This window comes from Tasmannia lanceolata, unplaced genomic scaffold (genome assembly GCF_043159265.1).
Source record: "Tasmannia lanceolata isolate RefF3 unplaced genomic scaffold, GAP_Taslan_0.1 ptg000037l, whole genome shotgun sequence".
In the NCBI taxonomy this organism is placed as follows: domain Eukaryota; kingdom Viridiplantae; phylum Streptophyta; class Magnoliopsida; order Canellales; family Winteraceae; genus Tasmannia; species Tasmannia lanceolata.
The window spans coordinates 38,189,863-38,213,927 of NW_027518714.1; positions in this window are offsets into that span (position 1 = coordinate 38,189,863).

Here is a 24,065-nt window from a genome sequence, read left to right on the forward strand (position 1 = left end):
TGGGTGACGTTTCACACACTGTTTATAAAACGGACAACAACTCTCTCACCCCAACCATTTTTAAAAGAAGATTTCTTTTTCCGGAAAGAGAATTTGAAGATTGGTAGAAATTTCACCCCTTTTGAACTTAAAGTCAGAGAGTTACAGAGGTTTTAATTTTGGATGACGTTTCGCACACTCTTTATAAAACGTACTACAACTCTCTCATCCCAACAAATTTTGAAATGAGATTTCTTTCCCAAGAAAAAGAATCTTAGGACCTCCGATTGGTAGAAATTTCCTCACTTTTTGACTTAAAATGAGAGAGTTATGGAGGTTTTACTTTGGATGACGTTTAACACACTCTTTCTGAAACGGACTATAACTCTGTCACCCCAACGAATTTTGAAACGAGATTTCTTTCCCATGAAAGGGAATTAGAAGACCTCCGATTGGTAGAAATTTCACCACTTTTGGACTTAAAGTGAGAGAGTTATAGAGGTTTTAATTTTGGGTGACGTTTCGCATACTCTTTGAAAAACGGACAACAACTCTCTCACCCCAATGATTTTTAAAACAAGATTTCTTTTCCCGGAAAGAGAATTTGAAGATTGGTAGAAATTTCTCCACTTTTGAACTTTAAGTCAGAGAGTTACACAGGTTTTAATTTTTGATGACGTCTCGCACACTCTTTAGAAAACGGACTACAACTCTCTCATCCCAACAATATTTGAAATGAGATTTCTTTTACGAAGAAAAAGAATCTTAGGACATCTGATTGGTAGAAATTTCACAACTTTTTGACTTCAAATGAGAGAGTTATGGAAGTTTTAATTTTGGGTGACGTTTCACACACTCTTTATAAAATGGACCAAAACTCTCTCATCCCACCGAATTTTTAAATCAGATTTTTTTTCCTGAAAGAGAATTTGAAGACATCTAATTGATAGAAATTTCTCCAGTTTTCGACTTAAAATAAGTGAGTTATGAAAGTTTTAATTTTGGGTGACGTTTCGCACACTCTTTATAAGACGGACAACAACTCTCTCACCCCAACGATTTTTAAAACAAGATTTCTTTCCCCGGAAAGAGAATTTGAAGACTGGTAGAAATTTCACCCCTTTTGAACTTAAAGTCAGAGAGTTGCAGAGGTTTTAATTTTGGATGACGTTTTGCACACTCTTTATAAAACGGACTACAACTCTCTCATTCCAACAAATTTTGAAATGAGATTTCTTTCCCAAGAAAAAGAATCTTAGGACCTCCGATTGGTAGAAATTTCCCCACTTTTGGGCTTAAAGTGAGAGAGTTATCGAGGTTTTAATTTTGGGTGACGTTTTGCACACTGTTTCTAAAACGGACAACAACTCTCTCACCCCAACGATTTTTAAAAAAAGATTTCTTTTTCCGGAAAGAGAATTTGAAGATTGGTAGAAATTTCACCCCTTTTGAACTTAAAGTCAGAGAGTTACAGAGGTTTTAATTTTCGATGACGTTTCGCACACTCTTTATAAAACGGACTACAGCTCTCTCATCCCAACAAATTTTGAAATGAGATTTCTTTCCCAAGAAAAAGAATCTTAGGACCTCCGATTGGTAGAAATTTCCTCACTTTTTGACTTAAAATGAGAGAGTTATAGAGGTTTTACTTTGGGTGTCGTTTAACACACTCTTTATGAAACGGACTATAACTCTGTCACCCCAACGAATTTTGAAACGAGATTTCTTTCCCAAGAAAGACAATTAGAAGACCTCCGATTGGTAGAAATTTCACCACTTTTGGACTTAAAGTGAGAGAGTTATAGTGGTTTTAATTTTGGGTGACGTTTCGCATACTCTTTGAAAAACGGACAACAACTCTCTCACCCCAATGATTTTTAAAACAAGATTTCTTTTCCCGGAAAGAGAATTTGAAGATTGGTAGAAATTTCTCCACTTTTGAACTTAAAGTCAGAGAGTTACACAGGTTTTAATTTTTGATGACGTCTCGCACACTCTTTAGAAAACGGACTACAGCTCTCTCATCCCAACAATATTTGAAATGAGATTTCTTTCCGAAGAAAAAGAATCTTAGGACATCTGATTGGTAGAAATTTCGCAACTTTTTGACTTCAAATGAGAGAGTTATGGAAGTTTTAATTTTGGGTGACGTTTCACACACTCTTTATAAAATGGACCAAAACTCTCTCATCCCACCGAATTTTTAAATGAGATTTTTTTTCCTGAAAGAGAATTTGAAGACATCTAATGGATAGAAATTTCTCCAGTTTTCGACTTAAAATAAGTGAGTTATGAAAGTTTTAATTTTGGGTGACGTTTCGCACACTCTTTATAAGACGGACAACAACTCTCTCACCCCAACGATTTTTAAAACAAGATTTCTTTCCCCGGAAAGAGAATTTGAAGACTGGTAGAAATTTCACCCCTTTTGAACTTAAAGTCAGAGAGTTGCAGAGGTTTTAATTTTGGATGACCTTTTGCACACCCTTTATAAAACGGACTACAACTCTCTCATTCCAACAAATTTTGAAATGAGATTTCTTTCGCAAGAAAAAGAATCTTAGGACCTCCGATTGGTAGAAATTTCCCCACTTTTGGGCTTAAAGTGAGAGAGTTATAGAGGTTTTAATTTTGGGTGACGTTTCACACACTGTTTATAAAACGGACAACAACTCTCTCACCCCAACCATTTTTAAAAGAAGATTTCTTTTTCCGGAAAGAGAATTTGAAGATTGGTAGAAATTTCACCCCTTTTGAACTAAAAGTCAGAGAGTTACAGAGGTTTTAATTTTGGATGACGTTTCGCACACTCTTTATAAAACGGACTACAACTCTCTCATCCCAACAAATTTTGAAATGAGATTTCTTTCCCAAGAAAAAGAATCTTAGGACCTCCGATTGGTAGAAATTTCCTCACTTTTTGACTTAAAATGAGAGAGTTATGGAGGTTTTACTTTGGATGACGTTTAACACACTCTTTCTGAAACGGACTATAACTCTGTCACCCCAACGAATTTTGAAACGAGATTTCTTTCCCATGAAAGGGAATTAGAAGACCTCCGATTGGTAGAAATTTCACCACTTTTGGACTTAAAGTGAGAGAGTTATAGAGGTTTTAATTTTGGGTGACGTTTCGCATACTCTTTGAAAAACGGACAACAATTCTCTCACCCCAATGATTTTTAAAACAAGATTTCTTTTTCCGGAAAGAGAATTTGAAGATTGGTAGAAATTTCTCCACTTTTGAACTTTAAGTCAGAGAGTTTCACTGGTTTTAATTTTGGATGACGTCTCGCACACTCTTTATAAAACGGACTACAACTCTCTCATCCCAACAATATTTGAAATGAGTTTTCTTTTACGAAGAAAAAGAATCTTAGGACATCTGATTGGTAGAAATTTCACAACTTTTTGACTTCAAATGAGAGAGTTATGGAAGTTTTAATTTTGGGTGACGTTTCACACACTCTTTATAAAATGGACCAAAACTCTCTCATCCCACCGAATTTTTAAATCAGATTTTTTTTCCTGAAAGAGAATTTGAAGACATTTAATTGATAGAAATTTCTCCAGTTTTCGACTTAAAATAAGTGAGTTATGAAAGTTTTAATTTTGGGTGACGTTTCGCACACTCTTTATAAGACGGACAACAACTCTCTCACCCCAACGATTTTTAAAACAAGATTTCTTTCCCCGGAAAGAGAATTTGAAGACTGGTAGAAATTTCACCCCTTTTGAACTTAAAGTCAGAGAGTTGCAGAGGTTTTAATTTTGGATGACGTTTTGCACACTCTTTATAAAACGGACTACAACTCTCTCATTCCAATAAAATTTTGAAATGAGATTTCTTTCCCAAGAAAAAGAATCTTAGGACCTCCGATTGGTAGAAATTTCCCCACTTTTGGGCTTAAAGTGAGAGAGTTATAGAGGTTTTAATTTTGGGTGACGTTTCACACACTGTTTATAAAACGGACAACAACTCTCTCACCCCAACCATTTTTAAAAGAAGATTTCTTTTTCCGGAAAGAGAATTTGAAGATTGGTAGAAATTTCACCCCTTTTGAGCTTAAAGTCAGAGAGTTACAGAGGTTTTAATTTTCGATGACGTTTCGCACACTCTTTATAAAACGGACTACAGCTCTCTCATCCCAACAAATTTTGAAATGAGATTTCTTTCCCAAGAAAAAGAATCTTAGGACCTCCGATTGGTAGAAATTTCCTCACTTTTTGACTTAAAATGAGAGAGTTATGGAGGTTTTACTTTGGGTGTCGTTTAACACACTCTTTATGAAACGGACTATAACTCTGTCACCCCAACGAATTTTGAAACGAGATTTCTTTCCCATGAAAGAGAATTAGAAGACCTCCGATTGGTAGAAATTTCACCACTTTTGGACTTAAAGTGAGAGAGTTATAGAGGTTTTAATTTTGGGTGACGTTTCGCATACTCTTTGAAAAACGGACAACAACTCTCTCACCCCAATGATTTTTAAAACAAGATTTCTTTTCCCGGAAAGAGAATTTGAAGATTGGTAGAAATTTCTCCACTTTTGAACTTAAAGTCAGAGAGTTACACAGGTTTTAATTTTGGATGATGTCTCGCACACTCTTTATAAAACGGACTACAACTCTCTCATCCCAACAATATTTGAAATCAGATTTCTTTCCGAAGAAAAAGAATCTTAGGACATCTGATTGGTAGAAATTTCGCAACTTTTTGACTTCAAATGAGAGAGTTATGGAAGTTTTAATTTTGGGTGACGTTTCACACACTCTTTATAAAATGGACCAAAACTCTCTCATCCCACCGAATTTTTAAATGAGATTTTTTTTCCTGAAAGAGAATTTGAAGACATCTAATTGATAGAAATTTCTCCAGTTTTCGACTTAAAATAAGTGAGTTATGAAAGTTTTAATTTTGGGTGACGTTTCGCACACTCTTTATAAGACGGACAACAACTCTCTCACCCCAACGATTTTTAAAACATGATTTCTTTCCCCGGAAAGAGAATTTGAAGACTGGTAGAAATTTCACCCCTTTTGAACTTAAAGTCAGAGAGTTGCAGTGGTTTTAATTTTGGATGACGTTTTGCACACTCTTTATAAAACGGACTACAACTCTCTCATTCCAACAAATTTTGAAATGAGATTTCTTTCCCAAGAAAAAGAATCTTAGGACCTCCGATTGGTAGAAATTTCCCACTTTTGGGCTAAAAGTGAGAGAGTTATAGAGGTTTTAATTTTGGGTGACGTTTCGCACACTGTTTCTAAAACGGACAACAACTCTCTCACCCCAACGATTTTTAAAAGAAGATTTCTTTTTCCGGAAAGAGAATTTGAAGATTGGTAAAAATTTCACCCCTTTTGAACTTAAAGTCAGAGAGTTACAGAGGTTTTAATTTTGGATGACGTTTCGCACACTCTTTATAAAATGGACTACAACTCTCTCATCCCAACAAATTTTGAAATGAGATTTCTTTCCCAAGAAAAAGAATCTTAGGACCTCCGATTGGTAGAAATTTCCTCACTTTTTGACTTAAAATGAGAGAGTTATGGAGGTTTTAATTTGGGTGACGTTTAACACACTCTTTATGAAACGGACTATAACTCTGTCACCCCTACAAATTTTGAAACGAGATTTCTTTCCGATGAAAGGGAATTAGAAGACCTCCGATTGGTAGAAATTTCACCACTTTTGGACTTAAAGTGAGAGAGTTATAGAGGTTTTAATTTTGGGTGACGTTTCGCATACTCTTTGAAAAACGGACAACTACTCTCTCACCCCAATGATTTTTAAAACAAGATTTCTTTTCCCGGAAAGAGAATTTGAAGATTGGTAGAAATTTCTCCACTTTTGAACTTAAAGTCAGAGAGTTACACAGGTTTTAATTTTCGATGACGTTTCGCACAGTCTTTATAAAACGGACTACAACTCTCTCATCCCAACAAATTTTGAAATGAGATTTCTTTCCCAAGAAAAAGAATCTTAGGACCTCCGATTGGTAGAAATTTCCTCACTTTTTGACTTAAAATGAGAGAGTTATGGAGGTTCTAATTTGGGTGACGTTTAACACACTCTTTATGAAACGGACTATAACTCTGTCACCCCAACGAATTTTGAAACGAGATTTCTTTCCCATGAAAGAGAATTAGAAGACCTCCGATTGGTAGAAATTTCACCACTTTTGGACTTAAAGTGAGAGAGTTATAGAGGTTTTAATTTTGGGTGACGTTTCGCATACTCTTTGAAAAACGGACAACAACTCTCTCACCCCAACGATTTTTAAAACAAGATTTCTTTCCCCGGAAAGGGAATTTGAAGACTGGTAGAAATTTCACCCCTTTTGAACTTAAAGTCAGAGAGTTGCAGAGGTTTTAATTTTGGATGACGTTTTGCACACTCTTTATAAAAAGGACTACAACTCTCTCATTCCAACAAATTTTGAAATGAGATTTCTTTCCCAAGAAAAAGAATCTTAGGACCTCCGATTGGTAGAAATTTCCCCACTTTTGGGCTTAAAGTGAGAGAGTTATCGAGGTTTTAATTTTGGGTGACGTTTCGCACACTGTTTCTAAAACGGACAACAACTCTCTCACCCCAACCATTTTTAAAAGAAGATTTCTTTTTCCGGAAAGAGAATTTGAAGATTGGTCGAAATTTCACCCCTTTTGAACTAAAAGTCAGAGAGTTACAGAGGTTTTAATTTTGGATGACGTTTCGCATACTCTTTATAAAACGGACTACAACTCTCTGATCCCAACAAATTTTGAAATGAGATTTCTTTCCCAAGAAAAAGAATCTTAGGACCTCCGATTGGTAGAAATTTCCTCACTTTTTGACTTAAAATGAGAGAGTTATGGAGGTTTTACTTTGGATGACGTTTAACACACTCTTTCTGAAACGGACTATAACTCTGTCACCCCAACGAATTTTGAAACGAGATTTCTTTCCCATGAAAGGGAATTAGAAGACCTCCGATTGGTAGAAATTTCACCACTTTTGGACTTAAAGTGAGAGAGTTATAGAGGTTTTAATTTTGGGTGACGTTTCGCATACTCTTTGAAAAACGGACAACAACTCTCTCACCCCAATGATTTTTAAAACAAGATTTCTTTTCCCGGAAAGAGAATTTGAAGATTGGTAGAAATTTCTCCACTTTTGAACTTTAAGTCAGAGAGTTACACTGGTTTTAATTTTGGATGACGTCTCGCACACTCTTTATAAAACGGACTACAACTCTCTCATCCCAACAATATTTGAAATGAGATTTCTTTTACGAAGAAAAAGAATCTTTGGACATCTGATTGGTAGAAATTTCACAACTTTTTGACTTCAAATGAGAGAGTTATGGAAGTTTTAATTTTGGGTGACTTTTCACACTCTCTTTATAAAATGGACCAAAACTCTCTCATCCCACCGAATTTTTAAATCAGATTTTTTTTCCTGAAAGAGAATTTGAAGACATCTAATTGATAGAAATTTCTCCAGTTTTCGACGTAAAATAAGTGAGTTATGAAAGTTTTCATTTTGGGTGACGTTTCGCACACTCTTTATAAGACGGACAACAACTCTCTCACCCCAACAATTTTTAAAACAAGATTTCTTTCCCCGGAAAGAGAATTTGAAGACTGGTAGAAATTTCACCCCTTTTGAACTTAAAGTCAGAGTTGCAGAGGTTTTAATTTTGGATGACGTTTTGCACACTCTTTATAAAACGGACTACAACTCTCTCATTCCAACAAATTTTGAAATGAGATTTCTTTCCCAAGAAAAAGAATCTTAGGACCTCCGATTGGTAGAAATTTCCCCACTTTTGGGCTTAAAGTGAGAGAGTTATCGAGGTTTTAATTTTGGGTGACGTTTCGCACACTGTTTCTAAAACGGACAACAACTCTCTCACCCCAACGATTTTTAAAAAAAGATTTCTTTTTCCGGAAAGAGAATTTGAAGATTGGTAGAAATTTCACCCCTTTTGAACTTAAAGTCAGAGAGTTACAGAGGTTTTAATTTTCGATGACGTTTCGCACACTCTTTATAAAATGGACTACAGCTCTCTCATCCCAACAAATTTTGAAATGAGATTTCTTTCCCAAGAATAAGAATCTTAGGACCTCCGATTGGTAGAAATTTCCTCACTTTTTGACTTAAAATGAGAGAGTTATGGAGGTTTTAATTTGGGTGACGTTTAACACACTCTTTATGAAACGGACTATAACTCTGTCAACCCAACGAATTTTGAAACGAGATTTCTTTCCGATGAAAGGGAATTAGAAGACCTCCAATTGGTAGAAATTTCACCACTTTTGGACTTAAAGTGAGAGAGTTATAGAGGTTTTAATTTTGGGTGACGTTTCGCATACTCTTTGAAAAACGGACAACAACTCTCTCACCCCAACGATTTTTAAAACAAGATTTCTTTCCCCGGAAAGAGAATTTGAAGACTGGTAGAAATTTCACCCCTTTTGAACTTAAAGTCAGAGAGTTGCAGAGGTTTTAATTTTGGATGACGTTTTGCACACTCTTTATAAAACGGACTACAACTCTCTCATTCCAACAAATTTTGAAATGAGATTTCTTTCCCAAGAAAAAGAATCTTAGGACCTCCGATTGGTAGAAATTTCCCTACTTTTGGGCTTAAAGTGAGAGAGTTATAGAGGTTTTAATTTTGGGTGACGTTTCGCACACTGTTTCTAAAACGGACAACAACTCTCTCACCCCAACGATTTTTAAAAGAAGATTTCTTTTTCCGGAAAGAGAATTTGAAGATTGGTAAAAATTTCACCCCTTTTGAACTTAAAGTCAGAGAGTTACAGAGGTTTTAATTTTGGATGACGTTTCGCACACTCTTTATGAAATGGACTACAACTCTCTCATCCCAACAAATTTTGAAATGAGATTTCTTTCCCAAGAAAAAGAATCTTAAGACCTCCGATTGGTAGAAATTTCCCCACTTTTGGGCTTAGAGTAAGAGAGTTATAGAGGTTTTAATTTTGGGTGACGTTTCGCACACTGTTTCTAAAACGGACAACAACTCTCTCACCCCAACGATTTTTAAAAGAAGATTTCTTTTTCCGGAAAGAGAATTTGAAGATTGGGAGAAATTTCACCCCTTTTGAACTTAAAGTCAGAGAGTTACAGAGGTTTTAATTTTGCATGACGTTTCGCACACTCTTTATAAAACGGACTACAACTCTCTCATCCCAACAAATTTTGAAATGAGATTTCTTTCCCAAGAAAAAGAATCTTAGGACCTCCGATTGGTAGAAATTTTCTCACTTTTTGACTTAAAATGAGAGAGTTATGGAGGTTTTAATTTGGGTGACGTTTAACACACTCTTTATGAAACGGACTATAACTCTGTCACCCCAACGAATTTTGAAACGAGATTTCTTTCCGATGAAAGGGAATTAGAAGACCTCCGATTGGTAGAAATTTCACCACTTTTGGACTTAAAGTGAGAGAGTTATAGAGGTTTTAATTTTGGGTGACGTTTCGCATACTCTTTGAAAAACGGATAACTACTCTCTCACCCCAATGATTTTTAAAACAAGATTTCTTTTCCCGGAAAGAGAATTTGAAAATTGGTAGAAATTTCTCCACTTTTGAACTTAAAGTCAGAGAGTTACACAGGTTTTAATTTTGGATGACGTCTCGCACACTCTTTATAAAACGGACTACAACTCTCTCCTCCCAACAATATTTGAAATGAGATTTCTTTCCGAAGAAAAAGAATCTTAGGACATCTGATTGGTAGAAATTTCACAACTTTTTGACTTCAAATGAGAGAGTTATGGAAGTTTTAATTTTGGGTGACGTTTCACACACTTTTTATAAAATGGACCAAAACTCTCTCATCCCACCGAATTTTTAAATGAGATTTTTTTTCCTGAAAGAGAATTTGAAGACATCTAATTGATAGAAATTTCTCCAGTTTTTGACTTAAAATAAGTGAGTTATGAAAGTTTTAATTTTGGGTGACGTTTCGCACACTCTTTATAAGACGGACAACAACTCTCTCACCCCAACGATTTTTAAAACAAGATTTCTTTCCCCGGAAAGAGAATTTGAAGACTGGTAGAAATTTCACCCCTTTTGAACTTAAAGTCAGAGAGTTGCAGAGGTTTTAATTTTGGATGACGTTTTGCACACTCTTTATAAAACGGACTACAACTCTCTCATTCCAACAAATTTTGAAATGAGATTTCTTTCCCAAGAAAAAGAATCTTAGGACCTCCGATTGGTAGAAATTTCCCTACTTTTGGGCTTAAAGTGAGAGAGTTATAGAGGTTTTAATTTTGGGTGACGTTTCGCACACTGTTTCTAAAACGGACAACAACTCTCTCACCCCAACGATTTTTAAAAGAAGATTTCTTTTTCCGGAAAGAGAATTTGAAGATTGGTAAAAATTTCACCCCTTTTGAACTTAAAGTCAGAGAGTTACAGAGGTTTTAATTTTGGATGACGTTTCACACACTCTTTATAAAATGGACTACAACTCTCTCATCCCAACAAATTTTGAAATGAGATTTCTTTCCCAAGAAAAAGAATCTTAGGACCTCCGATTGGTAGAAATTTCCCCACTTTTGGGCTTAAAGTAAGAGAGTTATAGAGGTTTTAATTTTGGGTGACGTTTCGCACACTGTTTCTAAAACGGACAACAACTCTCTCACCCCAACGATTTTTAAAAGAAGATTTCTTTTTCCGGAAAGAGAATTTGAAGATTGGGAGAAATTTAACCCCTTTTGAACTTAAAGTCAGAGAGTTACAGAGGTTTTAATTTTGGATGACGTTTCGCACACTCTTTATAAAACGGACTACAACTCTCTCATCCCAACAAATTTTGAAATGAGATTTCTTTCCCAAGAAAAAGAATCTTAGGACCTCCGATTGGTAGAAATTTCCTCACTTTTTGACTTAAAATGAGAGAGTTATGGAGGTTTTAATTTGGGTGACGTTTAACACACTCTTTATGAAACGGACTATAACTCTGTCACCCCTACAAATTTTGAAACGAGATTTCTTTCCGATGAAAGGGAATTAGAAGACCTCCGATTGGTAGAAATTTCACCACTTTTGGGCTTAAAGTGAGAGAGTTATAGAGGTTTTAATTTTGGGTGACGTTTCGCACACTGTTTCTAAAACGGACAACAACTCTCTCACCCCAACGATTTTTAAAAGAAGATTTCTTTTTCCGGAAAGAGAATTTGAAGATTGGTAAAAATTTCACCCCTTTTGAACTTAAAGTCAGAGAGTTACAGAGGTTTTAATTTTGGATGACGTTTCGCACACTCTTTATGAAATGGACTACAACTCTCTCATCCCAACAAATTTTGAAATGAGATTTCTTTCCCAAGAAAAAGAATCTTAAGACCTCCGATTGGTAGAAATTTCCCCACTTTTGGGCTTAAAGTAAGAGAGTTATAGAGGTTTTAATTTTGGGTGACGTTTCGCACACTGTTTCTAAAACGGACAACAACTCTCTCACCCCAACGATTTTTAAAAGAAGATTTCTTTTTCCGGAAAGAGAATTTGAAGATTGGGAGAAATTTCACCCCTTTTGAACTTAAAGTCAGAGAGTTACAGAGGTTTTAATTTTGCATGACGTTTCGCACACTCTTTATAAAACGGACTACAACTCTCTCATCCCAACAAATTTTGAAATGAGATTTCTTTCCCAAGAAAAAGAATCTTAGGACCTCCGATTGGTAGAAATTTTCTCACTTTTTGACTTAAAATGAGAGAGTTATGGAGGTTTTAATTTGGGTGACGTTTAACACACTCTTTATGAAACGGACTATAACTCTGTCACCCCAACGAATTTTGAAACGAGATTTCTTTCCGATGAAAGGGAATTAGAAGACCTCCGATTGGTAGAAATTTCACCACTTTTGGACTTAAAGTGAGAGAGTTATAGAGGTTTTAATTTTGGGTGACGTTTCGCATACTCTTTGAAAAACGGATAACTACTCTCTCACCCCAATGATTTTTAAAACAAGATTTCTTTTCCCGGAAAGAGAATTTGAAAATTGGTAGAAATTTCTCCACTTTTGAACTTAAAGTCAGAGAGTTACACAGGTTTTAATTTTGGATGACGTCTCGCACACTCTTTATAAAACGGACTACAACTCTCTCCTCCCAACAATATTTGAAATGAGATTTCTTTCCGAAGAAAAAGAATCTTAGGACATCTGATTGGTAGAAATTTCACAACTTTTTGACTTCAAATGAGAGAGTTATGGAAGTTTTAATTTTGGGTGACGTTTCACACACTCTTTATAAAATGGACCAAAACTCTCTCATCCCACCGAATTTTTAAATGAGATTTTTTTTCCTGAAAGAGAATTTGAAGACATCTAATTGATAGAAATTTCTCCAGTTTTTGACTTAAAATAAGTGAGTTATGAAAGTTTTAATTTTGGGTGACGTTTCGCACACTCTTTATAAGACGGACAACAACTCTCTCACCCCAACGATTTTTAAAACAAGATTTCTTTCCCCGGAAAGAGAATTTGAAGACTGGTAGAAATTTCACCCCTTTTGAACTTAAAGTCAGAGAGTTGCAGAGGTTTTAATTTTGGATGACGTTTTGCACACTCTTTATAAAACGGACTACAACTCTCTCATTCCAACAAATTTTGAAATGAGATTTCTTTCCCAAGAAAAAGAATCTTAGGACCTCCGATTGGTAGAAATTTCCCTACTTTTGGGCTTAAAGTGAGAGAGTTATAGAGGTTTTAATTTTGGGTGACGTTTCGCACACTGTTTCTAAAACGGACAACAACTCTCTCACCCCAACGATTTTTAAAAGAAGATTTCTTTTTCCGGAAAGAGAATTTGAAGATTGGTAAAAATTTCACCCCTTTTGAACTTAAAGTCAGAGAGTTACAGAGGTTTTAATTTTGGATGACGTTTCACACACTCTTTATAAAATGGACTACAACTCTCTCATCCCAACAAATTTTGAAATGAGATTTCTTTCCCAAGAAAAAGAATCTTAGGACCTCCGATTGGTAGAAATTTCCCCACTTTTGGGCTTAAAGTAAGAGAGTTATAGAGGTTTTAATTTTGGGTGACGTTTCGCACACTGTTTCTAAAACGGACAACAACTCTCTCACCCCAACGATTTTTAAAAGAAGATTTCTTTTTCCGGAAAGAGAATTTGAAGATTGGGAGAAATTTAACCCCTTTTGAACTTAAAGTCAGAGAGTTACAGAGGTTTTAATTTTGGATGACGTTTCGCACACTCTTTATAAAACGGACTACAACTCTCTCATCCCAACAAATTTTGAAATGAGATTTCTTTCCCAAGAAAAAGAATCTTAGGACCTCCGATTGGTAGAAATTTCCCTACTTTTGGGCTTAAAGTGAGAGAGTTATAGAGGTTTTAATTTTGGGTGACGTTTCGCTCACTGTTTCTAAAACGGACAACAACTCTCTCACCCCAACGATTTTTAAAAGAAGATTTCTTTTTCCGGAAAGAGAATTTGAAGATTGGTAAAAATTTCACCCCTTTTGAACTTAAAGTCAGAGAGTTACAGAGGTTTTAATTTTGGATGACGTTTCGCACACTCTTTATGAAATGGACTACAACTCTCTCATCCCAACAAATTTTGAAATGAGATTTCTGTCCCAAGAAAAAGAATCTTAGGACCTCCGATTGGTAGAAATTTCCCCACTTTTGGGCTTAAAGTAAGAGAGTTATAGAGGTTTTAATTTTGGGTGACGTTTCGCACACTGTTTCTAAAACGGACAACAACTCTCTCACCCCAACGATTTTTAAAAGAAGATTTCTTTTTCCGGAAAGAGAATTTGAAGATTGGGAGAAATTTCACCCCTTTTGAACTTAAAGTCAGAGAGTTACAGAGGTTTTAATTTTGGATGACGTTTCGCACACTCTTTATAAAACGGACTACAACTCTCTCATCCCAACAAATTTTGAAATGAGATTTCTTTCCCAAGAAAAAGAATCTTAGGACCTCCGATTGGTAGAAATTTCCTCACTTTTTGACTTAAAATGAGAGAGTTATGGAGGTTATAATTTGGGTGACGTTTAACACACTCTTTATGAAACGGACTATAACTCTGTCACTCCAACGAATTTGGAAACGAGATTTCTTTCCCATGAAAGAGAATTAGAAGACCTCCGATTGGTAGAAATTTCACCACTTTTGGACGTAAAGTGAGAGAGTTATAGAGGTTTTAATTTTGGGTGACGTTTCGCATACTCTTTGAAAAACGGACAACAACTCTCTCACCCCAATGATTTTTAAAACAAGATTTCTTTTCCCGGAAAGAGAATTTGAAGATTGGTAGAAATTTCTCCACTTTTGAACTTAAAGTCAGAGAGTTACACAGGTTTTAATTTTGGATGACGTCTCGCACACTCTTTATAAAACGGACTACAACTCTCTCATCCCAACAATATTTGAAATCAGATTTCTTTCCGAAGAAAAAGAATCTTAGGACATCTGATTGGTAGAAATTTCACAACTTTTTGACTTCAAATGAGAGAGTTATGGAAGTTTTAATTTTGGGTGACGTTTCACACACTCTTTATAAAATGGACCAAAACTCTCTCATCTCACCGAATTTTTAAATGAGATTTTTTTTCCTGAAAGAGAATTTGAAGACATCTAATTGATAGAAATTTCTCCAGTTTTTGACTTAAAATAAGTGAGTTATGAAAGTTTTAATTTTGGGTGACGTTTTGCACACTCTTTATAAGACGGACAACAACTCTCTCACCCCAACGATTTTTAAAACAAGATTTCTTTCCCCGGAAAGAAAATTTGAAGACTGGTAGAAATTTCACCCCTTTTGAACTTAAAGTCAGAGAGTTGCAGAGGTTTTAATTTTGGATGACGTTTTGCACACCCTTTATAAAACGGACTACAACTCTCTCATTCCAACAAATTTTGAAATGAGATTTCTTTCCCAAGAAAAAGAATCTTAGGACCTCCGATTGGTAGAAATTTCCCCACTTTTGGGCTTAAAGTGAGAGAGTTATAGAGGTTTTAATTTTGGGTGACGTTTCACACACTGTTTATAAAACGGACAACAACTCTCTCACCCCAACCATTTTTAAAAGAAGATTTCTTTTTCCGGAAAGAGAATTTGAAGATTGGTAGAAATTTCACCCCTTTTGAACTTAAAGTCAGAGAGTTACAGAGGTTTTAATTTTGGATGACGTTTCGCACACTCTTTATAAAACGGACTACAACTCTCTCATCCCAACAAATTTTGAAATGAGATTTCTTTCCCAAGAAAAAGAATCTTAGGACCTCCGATTGGTAGAAATTTCCTCACTTTTTGACTTAAAATGAGAGAGTTATGGAGGTTTTAATTTGGGTGACGTTTAACACACTCTTTATGAAACGGACTATAACTCTGTCACCCCAACGAATTTTGAAACGAGATTTCTTTCCCATGAAAGAGAATTAGAAGACCTCCGATTGGTAGAAATGTCACCACTTTTGGACTTAAAGTGAGAGAGTTATAGAGGTTTTAATTTTGGGTGACGTTTCGCATACTCTTTGAAAAACGGACAACAACTCTCTCACCCCAATGATTTTTAAAACAAGATTTCTTTTCCCGGAAAGAGAATTTGAAGATTGGTAGAAATTTCTCCACTTTTGAACTTAAAGTCAGAGAGTTACACAGGTTTTAATTTTGGATGACGTCTCGCACACTCTTTATAAAACGGACTACAACTCTCTCATCCCAACAATATTTGAAATCAGATTTCTTTCCGAAGAAAAAGAATCTTAGGACATCTGATTGGTAGAAATTTCACAACTTTTTGACTTCAAATGAGAGAGTTATGGAAGTTTTAATTTTGGGTGACGTTTCACACACTCTTTATAAAATGGACCAAAACTCTCTCATCCCACCGAATTTTTAAATGAGATTTTTTTTCTTTATAGAGAATTTGAAGACATCTAATTGATAGAAATTTCTCCAGTTTTCGACTTAAAATAAGTGAGTTATGAAAGTTTTAATTTTGGGTGACGTTTCGCACACTCTTTATAAGACGGACAACAACTCTCTCACCCCAACGATTTTTAAAACAAGATTTCTTTCCCCGGAAAGAGAATTTGAAGACTGGTAGAAATTTCACCCCTTTTGAACTTAAAGTCAGAGAGTTGCAGAGGTTTTAATTTTGGATGACGTTTTGCACACTCTTTATAAAACGGACTACAACTCTCTCATTCCAACAAATTTTGAAATGAGATTTCTTTCCCAAGAAAAAGAATCTTAGGACCTCCGATTGGTAGAAATTTCCCACTTTTGGGCTTAAAGTGAGAGAGTTATAGAGGTTTTAATTTTGGGTGACGTTTCGCACACTGTTTCTAAAACGGACAACAACTCTCTCACCCCAACGATTTTTAAAAGAAGATTTCTTTTTCCGGAAAGAGAATTTGAAGATTGGTAAAAATTTCACCCCTTTTGAACTTAAAGTCAGAGAGTTACAGAGGTTTTAATTTTGGATGACGTTTCGCACACTCTTTATAAAATGGACTACAACTCTCTCATCCCAACAAATTTTGAAATGAGATTTCTTTCCCAAGAAAAAGAATCTTAGGACCTCCGATTGGTAGAAATTTCCTCACTTTTTGACTTAAAATGAGAGAGTTATGGAGGTTTTAATTTGCGTGACGTTTAACACACTCTTTATGAAACGGACTATAACTCTGTCACCCCTACAAATTTTGAAACGAGATTTCTTTCCGATGAAAGGGAATTAGAAGACCTCCGATTGGTAGAAATTTCACCACTTTTGGACTTAAAGTGAGAGAGTTATAGAGGTTTTAATTTTGGGTGACGTTTCGCATACTCTTTGAAAAACGGACAACTACTCTCTCACCCCAATGATTTTTAAAACAAGATTTCTTTTCCCGGAAAGAGAATTTGAAGATTGGTAGAAATTTCTCCACTTTTGAACTTAAAGTCAGAGAGTTGCAGAGGTTTTAATTTTGGATGACGTTTTGCACACTCTTTATAAAAAGGACTACAACTCTCTCATTCCAACAAATTTTGAAATGAGATTTCTTTCCCAAGAAAAAGAATCTTAGGACCTCCGATTGGTAGAAATTTCCCCACTTTTGGGCTTAAAGTGAGAGAGTTATCGAGGTTTTAATTTTGGGTGACGTTTCGCACACTGTTTCTAAAACGGACAACAACTCTCTCACCCCAACGATTTTTAAAAGAAGATTTCTTTTTCCGGAAAGAGAATTTGAAGATTGGTAGAAATTTCACCCCTTTTGAACTAAAAGTCAGAGAGTTACAGAGGTTTTAATTTTGGATGACGTTTCGCATACTCTTTATAAAACGGACTACAACTCTCTCATCCCAACAAATTTTGAAATGAGATTTCTTTTCCAAGAAAAAGAATCTTAGGACCTCCGATTGGTAGAAATTTCCTCACTTTTTGACTTAAAATGAGAGAGTTATGGAGGTTTTACTTTGGATGACGTTTAACACACTCTTTCTGAAACGGACTATAACTCTGTCACCCCAACGAATTTTGAAACGAGATTTCTTTCCCATGAAAGGGAATTAGAAGACCTCCGATTGGTAGAAATTTCACCACTTTTGGACTTAAAGTGAGAGAGTTATAGAGGTTTTAATTTTGGGTGACGTTTCGCATACTCTTTGAAAAACGGACAACAACTCTCTCACCCCAATGATTTTTAAAACAAGATTTCTTTTCCCGGAAAGAGAATTTGAAGATTGGTAGAAATTTCTCCACTTTTGAACTTTAAGTCAGAGAGTTACACTGGTTTTAATTTTGGATGACGTCTCGCACACTCTTTATAAAACGGACTACAACTCTCTCATCCCAACAATATTTGAAATGAGATTTCTTTTACGAAGAAAAAGAATCTTAGGACATCTGATTGGTAGAAATTTCACAACTTTTTGACTTCAAATGAGAGAGTTATGGAAGTTTTAATTTTGGGTGACGTTTCACACTCTCTTTATAAAATGGACCAAAACTCTCTCATCCCACCGAATTTTTAAATCAGATTTTTTTTCCTGAAAGAGAATTTGAAGACATCTAATTGATAGAAATTTCTCCAGTTTTCGACGTAAAATAAGTGAGTTATGAAAGTTTTCATTTTGGGTGACGTTTCGCACACTCTTTATAAGACGGACAACAACTCTCTCACCCCAACAATTTTTAAAACAAGATTTCTTTCCCCGGAAAGAGAATTTGAAGACTGGTAGAAATTTCACCCCTTTTGAACTTAAAGTCAGAGAGTTGCAGAGGTTTTAATTTTGGATGACGTTTTGCACACTCTTTATAAAACGGACTACAACTCTCTCATTCCAACAAATTTTGAAATGAGATTTCTTTCCCAAGAAAAAGAATCTTAGGACCTCCGATTGGTAGAAATTTCCCCACTTTTGGGCTTAAAGTGAGAGAGTTATCGAGGTTTTAATTTTGGGTGACGTTTCGCACACTGTTTCTAAAACGGACAACAACTCTCTCACCCCAACGATTTTTAAAAAAAGATTTCTTTTTCCGGAAAGAGAATTTGAAGATTGGTAGAAATTTCACCCCTTTTGAACTTAAAGTCAGAGAGTTACAGAGGTTTTAATTTTCGATGACGTTTCGCACACTCTTTATAAAATGTACTACAGCTCTCTCATCCCAACAAATTTTGAAATGAGATTTCTTTCCCAAGAATAAGAATCTTAGGACCTCCGATTGGTAGAAATTTCCTCACTTTTTGACTTAAAATGAGAGAGTTATGGAGGTTTTACTTTGGGTGTCGTTTAACACACTCTTTATGAAACGGACTATAACTCTGTCACCCCAACGAATTTTGAAACCAGATTTCTTTCCCAAGAAAGAGAATTAGAAGACCTCCGATTGGTAGAAATTTCACCACTTTTGGACTTAAAGTGAGAGAGTTATAGAGGTTTTAATTTTGGGTGACGTTTCGCATACTCTTTGAAAAACGGACAACAACTCTCTCACCCCAATGATTTTTAAAACAAGATTTCTTTTCCCGGAAAGAGAATTTGAAGATTGGTAGAAATTTCTCCACTTTTGAACTTAAAGTCAGAGAGTTACACAGGTTTTAATTTTGGATGACGTCTCGCACACTCTTTATAAAACGGACTACAACTCTCTCCTCCCAACAATATTTGAAATGAGATTTCTTTCCGAAGAAAAAGAATCTTAGGACATCTGATTGGTAGAAATTTCACAACTTTTTTACTTCAAATGAGAGAGTTATGGAAGTTTTAATTTTGGGTGACGTTTCACACACTCTTTATAAAATGGACCAAAACTCTCTCATCCCACCGATTTTTTAAATGAGATTTTTTTTCTTGAAAGAGAATTTGAAGACATCTAATTGATAGAAATTTCTCCAGTTTTCGACTTAAAATAAGTGAGTTATGAAAGTTTTAATTTTGGGTGACGTTTCGCACACTCTTTATAAGACGGACAACAACTCTCTCACCCCAACGATTTTTAAAACAAGATTTCTTTCCCCGGAAAGAGAATTTGAAGACTGGTAGAAATTTCACCCCTTTTGAACTTAAAGTCAGAGAGTTGCAGAGGTTTTAATTTTCGATGACGTTTGCACACTCTTTATAAAACGGACTACAACTCTCTCATTCCAACAAATTTTGAAATGAGATTTCTTTCCCAAGAAAAAGAATCTTAGGCCCTCCGATTGGTAGAAATTTCCCCACTTTTGGGCTTAAAGTGAGAGAGTTATAGAGGTTTTAATTTTGGGTGACGATTCACACACTGTTTATAAAACGGACAACAACTCTCTCACCCCAACCATTTTTAAAAGAAGATTTCTTTTTCCGGAAAGAGAATTTGAAGATTGGTAGAAATTTCACCCCTTTTGAACTTAAAGTCAGAGAGTTACAGAGGTTTTAATTTTGGATGACGTTTCGCACACTCTTTATAAAACGGACTACAACTCTCTCATCCCAACAAATTTTGAAATGAGATTTCTTTCCCAAGAAAAAGAATCTTAGGACCTCCGATTGGTAGAAATTTCCTCACTTTTTGACTTAAAATGAGAGAGTTATGGAGGTTTTAATTTGGGTGTCGTTTAACACACTCTTTATGAAACGGACTATAACTCTGTCACCCCAACGAATTTTGAAACGAGATTTCTTTCCGATGAAAGGGAATTAGAAGACCTCCGATTGGTAGAAATTTCACCACTTTTGGACTTAAAGTGAGAGAGTTATAGAGGTTTTAATTTTGGGTGACGTTTCACATACTCTTTGAAAAACGGACAACAACTCTCTCACCCCAACGATTTTTAAAACAAGATTTCTATCCCCGGAAAGAGAATTTGAAAATTGGTAGAAATTTCTCCACTTTTGAACTTAAAGTCAGAGAGTTACACAGGTTTTAATTTTGGATGACGTCTCGCACACTCTTTATAAAACGGACTACAACTCTCTCCTCCCAACAATATTTGAAATGAGATTTCTTTCCGAAGAAAAAGAATCTTAGGACATCTGATTGGTAGAAATTTCACAACTTTTTTACTTCAAATGAGAGAGTTATGGAAGTTTTAATTTTGGGTGACGTTTCACACACTCTTTATAAAATGGACCAAAACTCTCTCATCCCACCGAATTTTTAAATGAGATTTTTTTTCCTGAAAGAGAATTTGAAGACATCTAATTGATAGAAATTTCTCCAGTTTTTGACTTAAAATAAGTGAGTTATGAAAGTTTTAATTTTGGGTGACGTTTCGCACATTCTTTATAAGACGGACAACAACTCTCTCACCCCAACGATTTTTACAACAAGATTTCTTTCCCCGGAAAGAGAATTTGAAGACTGGTAGAAATTTCACCCCTTTTGAACTTAAAGTCAGAGAGTTGCAGAGGTTTTAATTTTGGATGACGTTTTGCACACTCTTTATAAAACGGACTACAACTCTCTCATTCCAACAAATTTTGAAATGAGATTTCTTTCCCAAGAAAAAGAATCTTAGGACCTCCGATTGGTAGAAATTTCCCCACTTTTGGGCTTAAAGTAAGAGAGTTATAGAGGTTTTAATTTTGGGTGACGTTTCGCACACTGTTTCTAAAACGGACAACAACTCTCTCACCCCAACGATTTTTAAAAGAAGATTTCTTTTTCCGGAAAGAGAATTTGAAGATTGGTAGAAATTTCACCCCTTTTGAACTTAAAGTCAGAGAGTTACAGAGGTTTTAATTTTGGATGACGTTTCGCACACTCTTTATAAAACGGACTACAACTCTCTCATCCCAACAAATTTTGAAATGAGATTTCTTTCCCAAGAAAAAGAATCTTAGGACCTCCGATTGGTAGAAATTTCCTCACTTTTTGACTTAAAATGAGAGAGTTATGGAGGTTTTAATTTGGGTGACGTTTAACACACTCTTTATGAAACGGACTATAACTCTGTCACCCCAACGAATTTTGAAACGAGATTTCTTTCCGATGAAAGGGAATTAGAAGACCTCCAATTGGTAGAAATTTCACCACTTTTGGACTTAAAGTGAGAGAGTTATAGAGGTTTTAATTTTGGGTGACGTTTCGCATACTCTTTGAAAAACGGACAACAACTCTCTCACCCCAACGATTTTTAAAACAAGATTTCTTTCCCCGGAAAGAGAATTTGAAGACTGGTAGAAATTTCACCCCTTTTGAACTTAAAGTCAGAGAGTTGCAGAGGTTTTAATTTTGGATGACGTTTTGCACACTCTTTATAAAACGGACTACAACTCTCTCATTCAAACAAATTTTGAAATGAGATTTCTTTCCCAAGAAAAAGAATCTTAGGACCTCCGATTGGTAGAAATTTCCCTACTTTTGGGCTTAAAGTGAGAGAGTTATAGAGGTTTTAATTTTGGGTGACGTTTCGCACACTGTTTCTAAAACGGACAACAACTCTCTCACCCCAACGATTTTTAAAAGAAGATTTCTTTTTCCGGAAAGAGAATTTGAAGATTGGTAAAAATTTCACCCCTTTTGAAATTAAAGTCAGAGAGTTACAGAGGTTTTAATTTTGGATGACGTTTCGCACACTCTTTATGAAATGGACTACAACTCTCTCATCCCAACAAATTTTGAAATGAGATTTCTTTCCCAAGAAAAAGAATCTTAAGACCTCCGATTGGTAGAAATTTCCCCACTTTTGGGCTTAAAGTAAGAGAGTTATAGAGGTTTTAACTTTGGGTGACGTTTCGTACACTTTTTCTAAAACGGACAACAACTCTCTCACCCCAACGATTTTTAAAAGAAGATTTCTTTTTCCGGAAAGAGAATTTGAAGATTGGGAGAAATTTCACCCCTTTTGAACTTAAAGTCAGAGAGTTACAGAGGTTTTAATTTTGGATGACGTTTCGCACACTCTTTATAAAACGGACTACAACTCTCTCATCCCAACAAATTTTGAAATGAGATTTCTTTCCCAAGAAAAAGAATCTTAGGACCTCCGATTGGTAGAAATTTCCTCACTTTTTGACTTAAAATGAGAGAGTTATGGAGGTTTTAATTTGGGTGACGTTTAACACACTCTTTATGAAACGGACTATAACTCTGTCACCCCAACGAATTTTGAAACGAGATTTCTTTCCGATGAAAGGGAATTAGAAGACCTCCGATTGGTAGAAATTTCACCACTTTTGGACTTAAAGTGAGAGAGTTATAGAGGTTTTAATTTTGGGTGACGTTTCGCATACTCTTTGAAAAACGGACAACTACTCTCTCACCCCAATGATTTTTAAAACAAGATTTCTTTTCCCGGAAAGAGAATTTGAAAATTGGTAGAAATTTCTCCACTTTTGAACTTAAAGTCAGAGAGTTACACAGGTTTTAATTTTGGATGACGTCTCGCACACTCTTTATAAAACGGACTACAAGTCTCTCCTCCCAACAATATTTGAAATGAGATTTCTTTCCGAAGAAAAAGAATCTTAAGACATCTGATTGGTAGAAATTTCACAACTTTTTTACTTCAAATGAGAGAGTTATGGAAGTTTTAATTTTGGGTGACGTTTCACACACTCTTTATAAAATGGACCAAAACTCTCTCATCCCACCGAATTTTTAAATGAGATTTTTTTTCCTGAAAGAGAATTTGAAGACATCTAATTGATAGAAATTTCTCCAGTTTTTGACTTAAAATAAGTGAGTTATGAAAGTTTTAATTTTGGGTGACGTTTCGCACACTCTTTATAAGACGGACAACAACTCTCTCACCCCAACGATTTTTAAAACAAGATTTCTTTCCCCGGAAAGAGAATTTGAAGACTGGTAGAAATTTCACCCCTTTTGAACTTAAAGTCAGAGAGTTGCAGAGGTTTTAATTTTGGAAGACGTTTTGCACACTCTTTATAAAACGGACTACAACTCTCTCATTCCAACAAATTTTGAAATGAGATTTCTTTCCCAAGAAAAAGAATCTTAGGACCTCCGATTGGTAGAAATTTCCCTACTTTTGGGCTTAAAGTGAGAGAGTTATAGAGGTTTTAATTTTGGGTGACGTTTCGCACACTGTTTCTAAAACGGACAACAACTCTCTCACCCCAACGATTTTTAAAAGAAGATTTCTTTTTCCGGAAAGAGAATTTGAAGATTGGTAAAAATTTCACCCCTTTTGAACTTAAAGTCAGGGAGTTACAGAGGTTTTAATTTTGGATGACGTTTCGCACACTCTTTATGAAATGGACTACAACTCTCTCATCCCAACAAATTTTGAAATGAGATTTCTTTCCCAAGAAAAAGAATCTTAAGACCTCCGATTGGTAGAAATTTCCCCACTTTTGGGCTTAAAGTAAGAGAGTTATAGAGGTTTTAATTTTGGGTGACGTTTCGCACAATGTTTCTAAAACGGACAACAACTCTCTCACCCCAACGATTTTTAAAAGAAGATTTCTTTTTCCGGAAAGAGAATTTGAAGATTGGGAGAAATTTCACCCCTTTTGAACTTAAAGTCAGAGAGTTACAGAGGTTTTAATTTTGGATGACGTTTCGCACACTCTTTATAAAACGGACTACAACTCTCTCATCCCAACAAATTTTGAAATGAGATTTCTTTCCCAAGAAAAAGAATCTTAGGAC